The sequence below is a fragment of the Macaca fascicularis genome, chromosome 5 (assembly GCF_037993035.2).
Source record: "Macaca fascicularis isolate 582-1 chromosome 5, T2T-MFA8v1.1".
In the NCBI taxonomy this organism is placed as follows: domain Eukaryota; kingdom Metazoa; phylum Chordata; class Mammalia; order Primates; family Cercopithecidae; genus Macaca; species Macaca fascicularis.
This window is the reverse complement of record NC_088379.1, coordinates 31,564,131-31,583,001: the sequence shown is the minus strand read 5'-3', so window position 1 is coordinate 31,583,001 and position 18,871 is coordinate 31,564,131. Positions and strand designations below refer to the sequence as shown.

The window sequence follows — 18,871 nt, the reverse complement described above, 5'->3', positions numbered from 1 at the left end:
TGTTAGTTGAAATTTCAATAACATTTAATTGTGGAGTAAACCTGTTTCACTGTTCTAGTAATGCTTGCCCTTGGCCTACACAGAGGATAATTTGTGTGTGTGTGTGTGTGTACTCGTTTGTCAATTTTACTGTGCTATATTATTTTTAAGTAGATCTAATTTTAATAAATATGATTTTTGGAATTTTTAGGGGAATGGAACTTGTGTGAAATAAAGAGCAAAATCATCATCTTTAAAAAAGAATTTAACAGGCTGATTCCTAAAAATGTTCCAAAGAAGTACAGTATATTTCTTAAATACAAATTGGTAATGTACTGAAATTTACTTTTGGTTGTGTGGAACTAAGACAAAGGAAATGTTTTTCCTACCTTCATTTTTAATTTTCCTTTTTATATTAAATTATATTATTAGCTCAAATTGATTACTATTATAAGAGCCAGAAAGGGAGATTTTTCAGAATAAAAATAAATGTGTTTTTAAGTGTAAAATTTAGTTTTACTCAATGAACAGAGATTTCACATGTCACAGTTTAACATAGTTTGTAGAATTAATTTTGTAAACATTAATTTAAATTTAAATGTTATTAAATTTCGTATTTGTTTGCTTGGGCTATCATAACAAAACACCTTGAACTGGATGACTTAAATATAATTTGTTTTTCATAGTTCTGGAGACTGGGAAATCCAATATCAAGGTGCCAGACCATTAGATATTCCTGGTGAGGGCTCTTTTCCTGGCTATCAGACAGCTGCCTTCTATCTGTGAGGGGAGAGAGAGAGAGAAAGAAAGACAGATAACCTCTTACTTTTCTTATATGGCCACAATTCTATTGAATTAGAACCTAATTTAACCTTTATCGCTTCCTAATGACCCTAACTCTGGATGCAGTCACATTAGGAGTTAAGAGTTTTACATACGAGTTGGGGAGGAGGAGTGCACCTACTTAAAGTTCATTTGAGTTTTTAAAAATGTCAGCACTTTAAAACCTTGAAGGTGGTAAGTGACTCAATGCATTGCCTAGATAAATAAATTCCCCTTTCCTTTCTTCTAAGATATGTTTGCAAATGTCATTTGTTAAATGTATGTATAACTTGTAATAGTATATTACGCTTTATTATTTTGATGTGTAAAGTTCTAAGCTCCTATAGTTCAAGGCCATGAAGCCACTTAGCACAAATATAACTGAAGTTATACTCATAAACCAAACTGCAGTTTGCAAATAAAGAAAATGATACCACTCATTACAGCAAATAAGAGATTTCTGATACAGTAGGAACTTTATAAATCACGTGATACAACTTCATTTTATAGTAAAGGGAAATGGAATAGGTTACTTCTAGAAACCACCCACAATGTGATTTTTAATTTTCAGTTTAGTTTAATTTTATTATCAAGATAGACATAGAATTTATGTTTAATGTAAATTCAGCCCATTTAAAAAAAATCTAATTCTCTATATAAGTATGTAACTATGGAAGTTAATCAATCTTAAGTATGTATTACTCAAAATTATTCTATGAATTTCTTTAAAATTAGCCTTCTCTTCATTGCTGGACAGAATAATAATCAGCATTAGTAAATAAATTAATTGCTGTTAAATTTATCCTTGGGTGCATTGTATAGAATTGGCCATCAACATCTATAATTTGGGTTGATGATGTGCAAATTTTTGAAATTTGAATCCATATTCAAGATTAATGTTTTTTTTCCTCCATATGTCTTAATGAATTGCATAGTCTATTCTCATTGGAAGTAAAATAAAATATTATTTCATCTCAACCCAGCTCTTTTAGAGGTTTAACTGCTAATATCTGTGCTTCCTTTATAGCAGCGTAACAAAAAAAAAAAGATCTGCTAATCCATGCTGGTCTGTGGAATGTTTGTTGTAAATGGCAAGGAGATAAAGAGCTTGTGCAAGAATGTAAAGCACTTTGTGACTAAACATGCTATTTATTTCCGATGACTTTTGCTTTTCTCTATAGCAAGACATTCTCAAAAAAGTAAGTATTATTTACTTTCTCTCTCAAGCTTCTTATCTCATCCTGGACCAATAACAGATAGTTCAAAGAGCAGCTACCTTGAGGAGCACTACTTTACTCAATTTCTAACATAAGCTTTAATTTAGTAAAGTTGTGTCCAACTAAGTTGACTTGGTTTAGTAAAAGAGAGACATACAAAAAAGAAAAATACTTAATTTATGTAGATTTCTAAGCTCTGTCTCCTTTTTACGTTACTATAAGAAGGTGTATTAACAGTTTCTAAATAAGACCCACTGAAGTATTTTCAAAAAACAAACAAACATAAAATGCCAGAAGCACTACCAGGTCAGCCTCAGGCAAAAAGTGACTTAGAGCCCAGCTTACTTTAACCAACAATGTATACTACAGGCACTGATTCTATTACCCTGAGGCAGTGATATCAAATTCTTTAGGTTAGAAAATTTTAAGAACAGTTTTGATTGGTTGGCTTCATTTACAATTTGAAAGGGATTCTGTTGTTTGCACATTTTAATACTTGATTTTCAAGGAGTAATAATGATGATTTAAATTCACTCCGGTATTTGACTCTAAAACAGTTGTAATGAAACTGGATATAGTTTCATCCTAGAAAACATACAAATTTTAAAATCATGCTTTTCAGATGTGACATCTTTTAGTAGCTGAGACTCCAGTATAAACACAACAGGAAAAGTGAAACTCAATTATACAGTATTTCCAACCAATAAGTTAGAATGCACTAGAGGTCTAATATAAAATAGACTGACCAAACGTCAATAAGATCTTATTTTCAATTCAGAATACATTTTATCATGGAACCTCTAAAATCAGAGATATCAATATTTACCACTACAGTGGATAAACACTATTTCCTGAAATTCTAGGGTTATCCATATGCTCACCTGCCAGATGAATAATGGCTAAAATTTTTTTATCATAGATTCCTACCAAAATAATATACAGTCATTCCTCTGTATCCATGAGGAATACCATCCAGGACCTCCCATGGATACCATAATCCATGATAGTTCATATCCTTTATATAGAATAGTGTTAATATTTGGATATAACCTATGCACATCCTCTTTTACACTTTAAATCATCTCTAAATTACTTATAACACCTAGTACAATGTAAATTCTATATAAATAGTTGTTATACTATACTGTTTAGGAAATAATAATAAAAAATGTCTGTACATGTTCAGCATTTTTTTCCTGAATATTTTCTAACTGCAATTGGTTGAATCAATGGATGCAGAACCCAAGAATATGGAGAACCAATTGTACTCCCCAAATGAGTAATATTATGAATCTTCATTAACTTTTACTAATAATAGAGGATGTAAGAACCATTATAAAAGGAGTAAAAAAAAAATGACATTATTGGGGGATATAGGAGGTATGTGATGCTAATATAATAACTTTGCATATTTCTCATATTAACACGATATAACAGGTCTCAGAAACATATTGCTTAGAATCATGCAACATTCCTTAAACCTATTCTGATAGCTCTTTTCTACTTTCAAATTGTAGCATTTAGGTATATGACAGGTGTTACTTACATAAGATAATCTCAATGAATATATATTTTTAAATTTCTAATGAAAGATAAACTCCAAAAGATTTCTTTTGTACTAATTTAATTAATGTTATTGAGTGCCCTATTCCATCACAGTAAAACAGTTGTATAAAATTCATACCTCATGCAATAGATATAATTTTTCAGAACACTAATTAAGGACAAACAACCGAAAAAAAAAACCAAAAAACAAAAAACTTCTGTGGCTTTATCTACAATCATGGTTATATAACTATATTAGAAAAGCTTTGCCCATAATATAGCAATGAATAGAAATTATGCAGGGTCTGTGAAGGGGTTATTGATGAATAGGTTCCAATATTAACTTATGTAGACTTGTATTAAGTTCACTGTAAAATATAACACAGCAAAGCAGACTCCAATCATAGAAAATACCGAGGTAATACTCTAATTATTGTATCTTTATATGTGCATCAGGAGTGTAATAAACAACCAATATTCTACTTAGTTTATTTTGAAAATAACAAAAGTAACAAACCTACAAATTAGAAAATTGTAAAATACTTGTAAACATTGCAAACATTGCTTTGCCCATGTCTTAGGGACAGATGAAAGCAAAAATAATAATAATAATTTAAAAAACAGTTTAAAACTTCACAAGACCTTTACTATGTTTTCTACTTTGATTTCCTTAAAAAAAAATTTGTAACCATTAACTAAGAGCAGCATTAAACTCAACTTTAGAAATCTTTTTTTTTTCCAGAGGTTATATTAATTTGATGATTAATTCAAAATAATTCAATTAAAAGCTTTAGGTTTTCTCAGTGTGTCCCACTTCATAAACAATTGAGTCAGAATGCATAAACTAAAAGTAATGAGAAATGTTATTGGGAAATAATATTCTCCTCTTAATGTATTTCAAATATTCTACACAAAGCAAAGTGTATCCAAGTAATCTTTAGGTTAGGTAACTTCTAGAGGCGTATGTTTCCTAAAGTATTTTTAAACTACCTTCTCCATGTAAAGGTCCTAGGGTAGGCTTTGAGGAACATGTTAAGAAATTATAATGAGGAATAAGATATGGTCCTTACTTCAAGAATCATATACTATACTAAGTTTTAAGGGACAAAGCAGCATCTCTTCTCTAAGAAAAGTATTCTATTAGGTTGGTGCAAACGTAATTGTGGCATCATGTGACAGCTCTATTTTTATTTTTTGAGGAAACTCCCTACGATTTTTCATAATGGCTGTACCAGTTTACATCCTCATCAAGAATGTGCCGGGGTTCACTTTCTCCACATCCTTGTCAACACTTGTTATCTTCGATAGCAGCCATCCTAACAGGAATGAGGAGATACGTTATTATAGTTTTGATTTTTATTTCCCTGATAATTAGTGAAGTTGAGCATTTTTGTATACTGTAACAGCAGAAACCACAATTACGTTTGCACCGACCTAACACCACTCTCTCTATACATAAATATATATGTAAATAGGTGTATATATACACACATATACACACATATATACACATATACACACATATATACACATACGCATATACACATACACCTATATGTATATGTGTGTATGTATATGTATATATTCATATGTATATACATATAAGTATATATACATATATGTAAATATATGTATATATGTAAATATGTGTGTGTATTTATAAGTTTACATATATTTAAGTATAATAGAGGTATACATGTATATATGTGTATATATATTCATACATGTACCACATATGTGTATAGTTATATAAATATAAATAGAGGTATACATATATATGTGTATACATAGTCATACATGTACCCACATATGTGTATATTGATATATTTTCCTGTTTTATGATATCCATATAAATAAATTTTAAACTGAAGGGCAGAGAGAAATTTGCCTTATTTGTTCCTTAGTTTACAATTTAAAAATTCAGTATAGCATTGGCAGAAATACACAGATATATAGATCAATGCAACAGAGTAGACAGCCCAGAAATAAATTCGTGCATTTATGGCCAGCTCATCTTGAACAAGGATGCCAAGAACATGAAGTGGCGGGGGAAGGACAGTCTCTTCAATAAACGGTCCTGAAAAAACTAGATACTCCACATGCAAAAGAATGAAGTTGAGCCCTTATACCATACTTGAAAATCAACTCAAAATGGGTTGGAGACTTAAATGTAACACTTGAAATTGTAAAACAACTAAGAAAAGAAAACATGGGAGGAAAGCTTCTTGACATTGGTCTTGGTAAAATATTTGGTAATACATGCTTGGTTATAAAACCAAAGCAGAGTCAGCAAAAGCAAAACAGACAAGACGAATGACACCCAACAAAAAGCTTCTGCACATAAAAATAAACCAACGATAGGGTGAAGAGGGAACTTATGAAGTGGAAAAAAATTGCAAACTATTTAAGGGATTATTTTCTAAAATATTTAAGGAACTTCTACAATAGACGGTAAAGAAAAAAAATAATCAGAGTAAGCAATATATGGAAACAATCTGCGTGTCCAGTGAAGAATAAAGAAAATTGGTAAATGTATACACAAGAGATTATTATTAAGCCTTAAAAATGAGGAGACTTTTTTTTCATGACAACATGGGTAAGACTGAAGTACATTTTGCTAAGTGATATAAGCCAGATGGAGAAAGACAAATACCGCATAATATCGTTTATATATAGTAGAGAATACAGTCAGAGTTATAGAGGCGGGGAGTAGAATGGTGGTTGTCAGGGGCTGAGAAGAGGGGGTAATGGGGTTTTGTGGTAAAAGTGTACAGTTTCAGTTACATATGATGAGTAAGTTCTGGAGGTCTACTGTGCATCACAATAATTATAGTTAACAATACTGTCTTGTGTACTTGAAATTTGCTAAGAAGGTAGACCTTAACCCTTTTCATCACAAAATAAATGAAGACGATGGCAACTATGCAAAATGATGGATATATTATTTAGCTTGATTGTTGTGAACATTTCACAATGTATACGGTTCACAACATTAAGTGGTACTACTTAAATATATACAACTTTTGTCAATTATATCTTAGTGGAGCTGTTAAAGGATACTTATTTCAAAAACAGAGAATCTAGTAGAAGTTTAATGGTGAGAATACTTACATTTAGAAGAGGTGATTGATCAAATATTAATACATTTGAAAATGGAAGTGAATTATGACACATAACCATGAGGCAAATAATTAGGTCAAAGCCACTTACCATGGTCAAAAGACATTGACTTTGGATCTGATAAAGAGACCATCGCCTTTTGGAGGAAGAAATTGGGGGTCTTGAGAGTTTACAACTAATTTTCAGAATAAAGGCAGAGAGGATTATCTAAGCTACAGCCAAAATCTAATATGAAGCATCAAGAAAATAATCATTTTTCAGACAATGGGTTCTTCCAAATGACCATGTTACAAAATAGATAGATGGAACATTGCAGACCTGTAACTACAAGAATGACATGCTGCCTGGAAGGTGATCAATGCTTAAAAAATAATGAGAAGTATTAACCTTCTAAAAATACAGTCAGAGCAAAATTACTAATTGTCTTTCTTGTTAAAGGAGGTAATTAACAACAACAAAAAGCTAGGTGAGGCATACCAAATTAGTAGCAAATATTGGACATTAGGCGTTGTCAAAGTACAAATGCAGAGGATAGAGGCTATGGTACAGAATGATGGAAGGATACCAATATGGCAGAGTACAATCAAAAGACTCAACATAGTAAATTCAGAGGAAATTACTCATTATCTAGATATTGTAAGGAGTTGGATGGAAAGCAAACATTAACAATACAGGTCATGAAAACAGAGAGAGAAAACAGGTAGACTTGAGGAAAGGTTTACAAGATCTTAACCTCTTAAGCGACCAGGGTAGTGTAGAAAAAGAGACACAAGTCTTTATAAAACTAAGCAAAGATATGCAAATAATTGTCACAACTAGTGACTTCTACCACACCCTGTGGTAATAATAATAATGTACTGAGGACAACCACCTGCAAATTACATTTTACAAAATGGTTTAGTTAGAGCTACCAGAGTGATGGAGCTCACAGAGAATCAAAGGGAAGAAAATGATGTCTATGTTAAAAAACGTTTAATATAAGCTATACATCCTTCCATTTATCACCAGCCTGGGGCTTCTCCTGCTGAGTCACTGTGTGAATCTTACAGTTATAAATCCACAATGCATCATCCATTCTATCCCATGACAACATTTGGAAGGACCTATGATGTGGAAACTCATTTATCTGTGACTTCTATGAGTTTTTGACTGCTGTTTAGATGATCCACTTCACACTTACCATCACCATGGGAAGTGGTGGCCACCCAGAAGAAGAAGCAGCAACAAAGGAAATCAAAACTTCTATAAATCTCTTTAAGAAACAGAGCATGAGACACTAATTTCTTTTCTGCCAAATAAATTCTTACGAGAATGAAACCATATAAGAAGAGAATCTGCAGTGCACAATGACCTTATCCTACTGGACTCAGAATCTCATTTTTTTTTTTTTTTTTTTTTTACATTTTTTCCATCTCTGATCAATGTAGTTAATTTATGAATGTTTAATATAAGTAACATTATCACCTGAATTATTTCAAAGCTCATTTAAGGCTTCTGGCATTCATATATTCTGGGAGCATCTATTAAGCTTCCTCTCTGTATAGAACCCTTTACTATAGTACCTGCCTTAATGGAACATTAAGTCTAAAGAAAACCCAGGTAATATACAAGGAAACAAGCAATATAAATAAAATAAATACATTTTGTGATTATATAATCTGGTGATGTCACGTTAAGTTGACATGACAATGATGAGAAGGATCTACACTTTTTATAAAAGATTTTTGCTTCATATATAAATTGATATTTAGGGAAAATTATGTCACTGGGGATATTCTGCAGCATGTAAAAATACTCTGTTATGAGCTGACTATTGTTCCAACTGTGACTCTGGCTTTGTTATGTATCATGTGTTAAGCTTGAGTTTCAATCATTCTGCTGGAAACTGGTTATAAAAACGTTTACATGTACCTTCAACCTTGCCTCTGGTGGATAATGAGATATGTTTTTATTTTTATAAGATAGGAGTTTCATGTGTAGGCAATGTAAGGAAAAAAAAAAAAAACTACCCCTTTAGTTAACTCTTTGTAATAATTTGTATTGTTTTTTAAACCTATTTGCTTAATTCCAGTAAAGCTATTCTATTACACACCACTGATACCGAGTGTCTAATATTGCCTTTTTTTGGTCAATGTGACATTTGGAGAGATTTAAGAACCAGCAGGTCATCTGTCTCATCCCCCCTTTCTTCTGCTAAAAGATTAGCAGTATTCGAGATAAAGATGCTCCCTCAGGTTGGTCCTGGTAGGCAGATGGCATGCACTGACTGATACATAGCTTGAAAAAGGGGAGACCAAACAAAACAAAACAAACAACAACAACAATAAAATATTTTTATTGTTGTAATCCACTGAGATTTGGGGATTAATTGTTTCCTCAGTATGGCACAGTTTCATTTGTTTGATTGACTCTTCATAAAAAAAACATGCTTACACTACCTGACTTCAAACTATACTACAAGGCTACAGTAACCAAAACAGCATGGTACTGGTACCAAAACAGAGATATAGACCAATGGAACAGAACAGAGTCCTCAGAAATAATACCACACATCTACAGACATCTGATCTTTGACAAACCTGAGAGAAACAAGAAATGGGGAAAGGATTCCCTATTTAATAAATGCTGCGGGGAAAATTGGCTAGCCATAAGTAGAAAGCTGAAACTGGATCCTTTCCTTATTCCTTATACGAAAATTAATTCAAGATGGATTAGAGACTTAAATGTTAGACCTAATACCATAAAAATCCTAGAGGAAAACCTGGGTAATACCATTCAGGACATAAGCATGGGCAAGGACTTCATGTCTAAAACACCAAAAGCAACGGCAACAAAAGCCAAAATTGACAAATGGGATCTCATTAAACTAAAGAGCTTCTGCACAGCAAAAGAAACTACCATAAGAGTGAACAGGCAACCTACAGAATGGGAGAAAATTTTTGCAATCTACTCATCTGACAAAGGGCTAATATCCAGAACCTACAAAGAACTCAAACAAATTTACAAGAAAAAAACAAACAACCCCATCAAAAGTGGGCAAAGGATATGAACAGACATTTCTCAAAAGAGGACATTCATACAGCCAACAGACACATGAAAAAAATGCTCATCATCACTGGCCATCAGAGAAATGCAAATCAAAACCACAATGAGATACCATCTCACACCAGTTAGAATGGCAATCATTAAAAAGTCAGGAAACAACAGGTGCTAGAGACGATGTGGAGAAATAGGAACACTTTTACACTGTTGGTGGGATTGTAAACTAGTTCAACCATTATGGAAAACAGTATGGCGATTCCTCAAGGATCTAGAACTAGAAGTACCATATGACCCAGCCATCCTATTACTGGGTATATACCCAAAGGATTATAAATCATGCTGCTATAAAGACACATGCACACGTATGTTTATTGCAGCACTATTCACAATAGTAAAGACTTGGAATCAACCCAAATGCCCATCAGTGACAGACTGGATTAAGAAAATGTGGCACATATACACCATGGAATACTATGCAGCCATAAAAAAGGATGAGTTTGGGTCCTTTGTAGGGACATGGATGCAGCTGGAAACCATCATTCTCAGCAAACTATTGCAAGAACAGAAAACCAAACACCGCATGTTCTCACTCATAGGTTGGAACTGAACAATGAGATCACTTGGACATGGGAAGGGGAACATCACACGCCCTATCACGGGGAGGTGGGAGGTGGGAGGGATTGCATTGGGAGTTACACCTGATGTAAATGACGAGTTGATGGTTGCTGACGAGTTGATGGGTGCAGCACACCAACATGGCACAAGTATACATATGTAACAAACCTGCACGTTATGCACATGTACCCTAGAACTTAAAGTATAATAAAATAAATAAATAAATAAATAAATAAATAAATAAAATACTTAAAAAATCCCGTATATGGCCGGGCGCGGTGGCTCACGCCTGTAATCCCAGCACTTTAGGAGGCCGAGGCAGGCAGATCACGAGGTCAGGAGATCGAGACCATCCTAGCTAACACAGTGAAACCCCGTCTCTACTAAAAATACAAAAAGTTAGCAGGGCACGGTGGTGGGCGCCTGTAGTCCCAGCTACTCAGGAGGCTGAGGCAGGAGAATGGCGTGAACCCGGGAGGCGGAGCTTGCAGTGAGCCGAGATCACGCCATTGCACTCCAGCCTGGGCGCCAGAGCAAGACTCTGTGTCAAAAAAAAAAATGCCATATATGCACCTTGTAATTCAGGCCTCCTTGCTGCTTGATATAAAGAAACAAACAAAATGTATACAAAATTGGAGATTCAACTGAAAAACTGAGTTCTCCCTTATAGCTAAAGGTTTATATAACCAATACTAAACTCAACACATTTTCATTAGTCTCAGTATTACATTGTAATGATGTTGTACCTCAAACTAGATGGAAATTTCTTAAACATCACACTTTATACTTCCAGTATGTCCACAGACCTTCCTAACACTGCTACTAATAAGCACTTATTAAAGTACAATTTTTCTAAAAAAAGATATATTTGAATGATAAAAATGGAAAATATAAGAGTATGTTGAATCCTAAGAGCAAAGATAGAAAAGAAAATAAATACGCTGTAGAGATTTCCATTAAAAGGAAGAATGATGAATAGTGCAAGAGATTTAGAGAAATGATTACCATAGGAGATTCTTGAGAGGAAAGACGGAAGCAGCATTTTTAGAAAACAACAAATGAACAGAGGGCAAGTTAATACTGCCTCTATAATAATGGATCCTTTTCTGTTATTTTACTTGTTTAGGTATTAACTGGTAAATGGAAACATTTACATTTATGAATAAAGTGCCGTTTTTTCTGTTCAGTGTGAAAATATGTCACATATAGTATCTAAGCCTAAAGATATAATGGGATCATATAACACCCAGACTGTCTAAACATCCAATTTGTAAATACTGTTAGAGAAAACTTGGGGATAGTAGCCTTATGTGGTTCGCATCTTAGAATTAAGTATGTTCATTAATGAAAACTACTTTAGAAGTGTTACGTGATCAGTTGTGGGCAGTTTTTCTAACTCTGCCAGCCCCTTCCAGTTCTCCCCCACAATCCCTTAGGAATATCAATTTCGTTTATCTATTTGTATTTTATGTTACTGTTTTGCTTGTTTTTGGTCTTTTTTGTCTCCCTCTTCTTTCTTTCCTCTTTATTTTCCTTCTTCTTCTTAAATAATTTTTCAAATTATATATTTTTTGCCTAGCAGTCAGTCACTTCTTACATATGAATCCTCCTTGTCATCAATTTGCTTACCCAAAAGATGAAGTAGCATCAATATTTAGAAGCAAAAATCTAAAACTTTTATTAACTATACATTTAAAAATAATTTATGAAGTGTAAATCCACTAAATTCAGATATTTATAAAATGTAGTCCACACACACACGCTACAGACATTTGCAAAACATTAATTTTGTTTAGTACTCAAATTAAAATATGATTATTATGGTTTTATTAAATATGTTCATAAAAAATTGGGAAAAAAATGAGGCATTGCTTTTAAGATGTGAAATTCACTGATTCTTTTAAAAATTAAAAACTGTAATAAAAAACAATTTTAAAAATATTAAGACAGCAAAGTTTTCTGAATTGTGTTGTTAAAAGTGCAGATAAAATAACCTTTCTCAGTTTCCCATTTAAATTATCAGCTTAAAGGGTAATCATGTGAAGTAGAGGACTTTTGAATTATTTATGAATGCATTGCTTGTGTAGGGAGTTCTATATGCAGTTGCATTTCTCTTTTTGACTTTGTCTAGTGAGAGGCAGCCAATTCATTGAAAAAGATTAAACATAAACACATTCGCAGAAATTCATAATGGTCTTAGGAGGAAAGGCAGCAAGGGCAATAACAACTGTAGCAGGGCTAATCCCAAATTTCAATGGCCATCATTTAATTATTTTAGCTTTTCAGTTCAAGTAATGTATCTCTTTTTGAACCCATCATATTTTGTTAATTACCACAAACTGCTCTCCTGAAGTCAGGGTCAGCACTGAGTTGCGGTCTTTTCACAGATTTCATATACTTAGTACTTAAAATGACCCCTATGATTGATAGTGTAGTAAAGCTATTTTACCGGTTGGCTAAACGCATTCATACTATGTGTGTTTTTTAATGAAAAATCTTTTCTTTTGAATTAACATTTTAAACCTAGTACTTGCGTTGCCAGAAAACATAAACTTTATAGGTTCTTCAAAAACTTTTGTTTTTCAAATTCTTACAGCACTATGTGAATTTAATAGTAGCCTATTACATATAATATTTGTTAATATACCACAGGACATATTTAAGACTTGCCACACTGAAGGTATTGTGGATTACTGAATTAGAATTTATATCCCAGGAGTGTTTTGTAGATTTCTGTGCCACATTCAGGTAGGATAATTCTTTTGCTAAATACTCCCAAATAATAAATGAGTCTGAAGTTTCAGTATAGGTAATTTGTAGATCAGTGATGTAAAATATAAATATGTAAAGCACTAACAAATAAAGTCATATCATATTTAATTTGTTTATTGAACCATTACTTCATTCACGTTTCAAGGGTTTATTGACTTTAAATAGAAGAGATACAGCAATCTTATTGAGAAGAAAATATAGTCAAATATCTAGCTTCCTTGATCACTTTGCTGTGACAGTCTTAGAACATAAAATGAGACAAAATTTTACAAATCTATGGTAGTTGAAGAAAAGCTCATTAAGAACGTACTCATTACTATAGTTTTAGCCCTTTGACAACATGATACACAGACAAAATTAGTGAAGATATGAATTATGCAATGAAAACAGTGTTAAATGTATATGACTCATGGTAGATCTTAATAGGCTATATGTCAATAGTGAAGTGTCAGTTACATCTACTCAGTTCCATGTCCTTTAGAGGAATAGGCTTCCCGACACTACTTCCTTGTCCACATTAGGTTGTCTAATGGGGTATGTAATAGTCAGGCATGATCGCTGATAGGTTCATGGCTGGATAGAGGGTGTAGAATCTAAAATAGCTCAGCAGTGACTCCTTTCAACTCTTTTTACATTGTTTTCTGGTCCTCCTCATGTTCTGTGTTTTTTCTTTCACTGTTGGATGGTGGGGTTAATTTATTTCTCCTTCTCATTCCATGTCTTATCATGTCTTTAGGTGATGAAATATTTCCTTTAAAAATATGCATTTATATTGTCTGTTCCACACTTTGTTCAATTACTTTATTTGAACTTTTAAGTACTCCTTCTGTATTGCTTCAGGTACTAGAAAGAAAGCTAGATGGAAATAAAATACACAAAATTCACTGGTTAATACCTTGTGATATAACTTTGCCAGACAATTGAAATAATTTAATAAAATAACATTACATATTATAAGAATGTAAATCAAGCTTTTCAACCTGCAGCTCACGGGCTGCATGTGACCCAAGACAGCTTTGAAGGTGGCCCAGCAGAAATTTGTGAACTTTCTTAAAACAATATGAGATTTTTTTAATGTGAATTCTTTTTTAAGCTCTTCAGTTTTTGTTAGTATTAGTGTATTTTATGTGTGGCCCAAGATAATTCTTCTTGTTCCAATGTGGCCAAGGGAAGCCAAAAGATTGGACACCCTTGACGGAAGTCCTTGTTCTCTACAACTGAAAAGTTGGAGAGAGCATCATATTTCATGGCTTGTTCACGAAGTATCTTCTAACAACCTGCAAAGGTTACATAAACATTTTCAATATACAGCACTTCAAAACAGGGGACCCCAAACCCCAGGCCATAGTTTGGAACCAGTCTACAGCCAGTTAGGAACCAGTATGCACAACAGGAGGTCAATGGCAGATGAGTGAGCAAAGCTTTATCTATATTTACAGCCACTTCCCATTGCTTGCATTACCACCTGAACTCTAACTCCTGTTAAGATCAGCGGTGGCCTTAGAACCTCATGGTATCTCAAACTTTACTGTGAACTGCACATGTGAAGGATCTAGGTGCATGCTCCTTATGATAATCTAATGCCTGATAATCTGTCACTCCCTCCCATCATCCCCAGATGGGACCTTCTAGTTGCTTGAAAACAAGCTCAGGGCTCCTACTGATTCTACATTATGGTACATCATATAATTATTTCATTATGTATTACAATGTAATAATAATAGTTATAAAGTGTGCAATAAATGTAATGAATTTTAATCATCCCTTAAACATCCCCTCTGCCCATCTGTGGAAAACTGCCTTCAATGAAACCAGTCTCTGGTGCCAAAAAGATTGGGGACTGCTGCTTTAAAAGGCTACTATATGCTTCCAATTACAAGTTCCAAACTATCTTCTGGAGAATTAGAACTTGTTCAAATCCATCAAGATAGTAAGTGACTAAGTCAATATTTCAACCTAGGTATAAATAACTTCCATGATATCTTTCTTTCTGTTTGTCTGCTCTGCCTGACAGCATTGTATTGTATTGGGGGAAGGGGATTTTATCATTTAGTTTGCTTAGCAATTTTTTTGTTATTTTATTTTTTTGACATAGAATGGCAAACTTAGTTGACTTCATCATAGCAATATCACAAATACCTTATAACTGAAATCTAGTTACTACTAGTTATTGTATTGCTGTGTGTGACAATCATTATAAGAGTTAACCAACATAATTTTCACTCAGTCGGACTTTTTTTCCTCATTTTCCTAGTTCTTGGTTTTGTTTGCTTGGTGGTGTTGTTACTGGTGGTGATCTGGTTTTCTTTGTTTAAGAAGTTTCCTCATAACTCAATATAGATGGAATCATCAATAACAATGCCTCATCTCTCAACAAAAAGGTGGGCTTAGAACTCAGAGGGAGCCTATTAGAACTCTGCATCCACAAGATGGGCCAATAAGATTATTCCCTGAAACATATTAGGTAGAGTCCATGGAAAAAGGCACAGTAACTTCCTCTATAACACACAAAAAAAGGCCCTTGAACTACTAAGTGGCTATATAGTATGGTAGCAAGGAAGAATGATAGTTGCAAAATAAAACCAATTTTCAGAGGGAATTACAGATTGATACAGGGCTCTGAAATGACCATTTAAGACATTAGATTCTTTTGTGCTTGAAGTCATTTCTAGGGAATAGACAAATTTCCAAGCTTTGTTAGTCAAGTTGCATTGTGTTACTTTTGTCACTGATAACTGAGTTTTGGCAAGTAGAGAAATTATTATGTACAAGTATGCTTCTAAAGTAACAGTATATTAAATATTGCTATGGATAAAATAGAATTGGCGGCAATTTTTTACTTAGTCAGTGAAACATTAACAATCTTCATAATATGCCGATTAAGCAGGTGACCGGTTGTAGTAATAGATGTTGCGTTTTAGAAATCGAACTGTATACTTCTCAAAACTGAAGTTTTAGAGGATTACTAGAAAATTTCTATATATTGGGGTGGATTGATTATTTACAAAAATCTCTTTTCTCAAAATAAAATCAAGTTAAACACATTCTGTTTTATGTTTCATTCCTTTCAGTTTTTGTGGTTAGGGAAAATGGAAAGGTACAGATTATTCTAAAATTTTCTAGAGAATAAAATGCTTAATTTATGAGGATAAGTGATAGGAAGAGTTCTTGATTTTTCATGTTGACAAAACGGATTATGTTTTTATTGATTTAGACAAGTAAATTAAGTATAAGGTGATTTATTTAGGGACTAAATTAACATTACATTTTTTTTTTAACAGTTCAGAATATAATAGGTTAATTAAGGTATTTCTCTGGTCCAGAAGACCTCTCTTGAATCTGCTTTTTACAGCTCTGCTGACTGGGAGGCCTTTCACAAGATAAGGGTGCAGGAATTATTGTTAGAACAGGACAGTTGGGGCCTGTGGAGAGCGGTGGGAGGTGAGGACGGGGTGGTAAAACTGCATCTCCAATTATACTTTCTGCTTTTAGTTTCTTTGTTACACATAAATTGGTTCCTTAATTTATTCCTTTGAGGGTTAAATTTTAGTTCAAATTTCTGTTAACTTTTATATTTTTTAATTTAAAATTTCAAATACATTAAAAAAAAATCTAAATCTAGAGAATTGTAGCAAACAAAAATTAAAATGTCCCATAATCCCACGAGTCAGAGGCAATCAGGCTGATAAAAGTCTCTTGGTCATTATTTGATGTGTAGGTCCTACTCTCCTTTCCAAATTAGGATTGACTGAGGCCACAGAGTAGTATCCTATTAGTCGGAAAGAATTCTAATTATAAATAATAGCAAAACCTACAACAGGGGCTTTAAAAAGCAGCGCTAGAGAAATCACCATAAGGTCAGGTTCTTCTCATCTTTGTATTTCCCCAGTCTTAGAATAAAACTCTTTGTTTAAAACATCCCATATTTTAAAGACAGGTGCTTGCCCTGAAAGCATCACATCCACGTTTTAGGTAGAAGAGTAAAGGGGCATCTGAAGCAAGTGTGTTTTTTTTTTAGAAACTCTCATCTCTTCCTGTAGCCTCAGTTTCTTAAAATCAGCACTTGCATATATAAGACCTAAAGAGTTATTCTGGGAAGTGGTCACGTGGAAGAACAAGGAATAAAAAAGAGTCACGCGGTTAAGAAGCAGCAGCCAACCTAAGGGCACGTGATTAAGTTGATTATCACAGTGGGCCTTAATCCTACTGTATAGAATGTATCTTGGAATCCTATCTCGAAAAAGAAAAAGCCACTTTCTCCACTTATTCCTGCATCCTACCCTCATTGGACAAATGTCATCCCAGAGGTAATTAACTCCCTCTCACTTTGCTATTATCATACATGCCAGAGGAGTTGAGCGAGCTTGGTCAGGTAGGCACCCCACGCAGCATGAGCCAAGTAGACCCAGGCAAAAATCTATTAGTACTTTCCTAGCTAGATTTAATGAGACTCTATTGATCATTTATTAATTTATTTTATTTATTTATGAACATATTTCATCAATCTTTCTACACTAAGATAGTATTCTATTTTTCCTTTTATAACTTGTGTTATATTATCACAATTAATTCATTATTCTGCCACATTTGCTCTAGTAATGGTCATCAGTTTCTGTTTTGATGTTTTTCAGACACATGATATCAATTTCCAAATAAATTATTTAATTTTTTCTTTTTACACTAGACTTAAAACTATAAAACTTGATTTTTGCCTTATAACATATCAACACCATTTACTTACTCAAAAAATTTAATATACTTCAGCAAATTTTTATTATCTCTTTATTTTTATATAGATCTTCATAATTTTATCTGAATCCTTTGGTTTATATTATACAATTTTGTTACAGTTTTCCTACTGTTAATTAATGTCTTTCCACCATTATATTTTTAAGTTGCTCTTTCCATTATAAGAAAGAAAGCTATTTAAAATCTGTATACCTGGCCAACTTCCTTACTTCTATAACTTTCCAGGTTTAATTGGATTTTTTGAGGTGTTCGAAGAAACAATTTTTTTTTTTTTTTTTTTTTTGAGATGGAGTCTTGCTCTGTCGCCCAGGCTGGAGTGCAGTGGCGCGATCTCGGCTCACTGCAAGCTCCGCCTCCCGGGTTCACGCCATTCTCCTGCCTCAGCCTCCCGAGTAGCTGGGACTACAGGCGCCCACAACCGCGCCCGGCTAATTTTTTGTATTTTTAGTAGAGACGGGGTTTCACCGTGGTCTCGATCTCCTGACCTTGTGATCCGCCCGCCTCGGCCTCCCAAAGTGCTGGGATTACAGGCGTGAGCCACCGCGCCTGGCCGAAGAAACAATTATTATTTCTGTTTTTCACTTCCTGCATTTACTACCTTCAATGAAAATTTTACATTTACATTGACTTTACTGGGAATGACTCTAGCACAAGGTATTCTGCAAGACCATGATAGATACATATAAAAAATTTCACTGGATGAGTAAGTTGAAGAGAATGAAGGTCAGGCACAGTTGAATAGCACCTGTAAACTAATTACTCATGTAAATTTGAGATATTATTGTTTTTTATTACATCGCTTTGTCTTCACAATTTTTATTTCCTATAGCAAATTCCCAATGAGTTTTTGTATGTTTAATATGTACCTACAGAGGAATTATCATAGTTTTAATTTAATAATTACTTGTCAATTTTTGGATATTTCATGTATTGTCCACTGAAGTATCAATTGTCTATTAGCTTTTTAAAATATTATTTTTAATTGAAAAGAAATATTTAATTTTAATATA

At 33.4% G+C, this 18,871-nt stretch overlaps 1 long non-coding RNA gene across 1 annotated transcript; it reads right to left on the bottom strand.

The window, feature by feature from the left end:
• Positions 1-13,200: 13,200 nt before the first annotated feature.
• On the bottom strand, positions 13,201-15,432 carry LOC107129672 (uncharacterized). The gene is made up of 2 exons (XR_001490585.3): positions 15,325-15,432; positions 13,201-13,955 (listed from the first exon to the last, which is right to left on the bottom strand). It is a non-coding gene; the product is annotated as an uncharacterized lncRNA (long non-coding RNA).
• Positions 15,433-18,871: the final 3,439 nt, after the last annotated feature.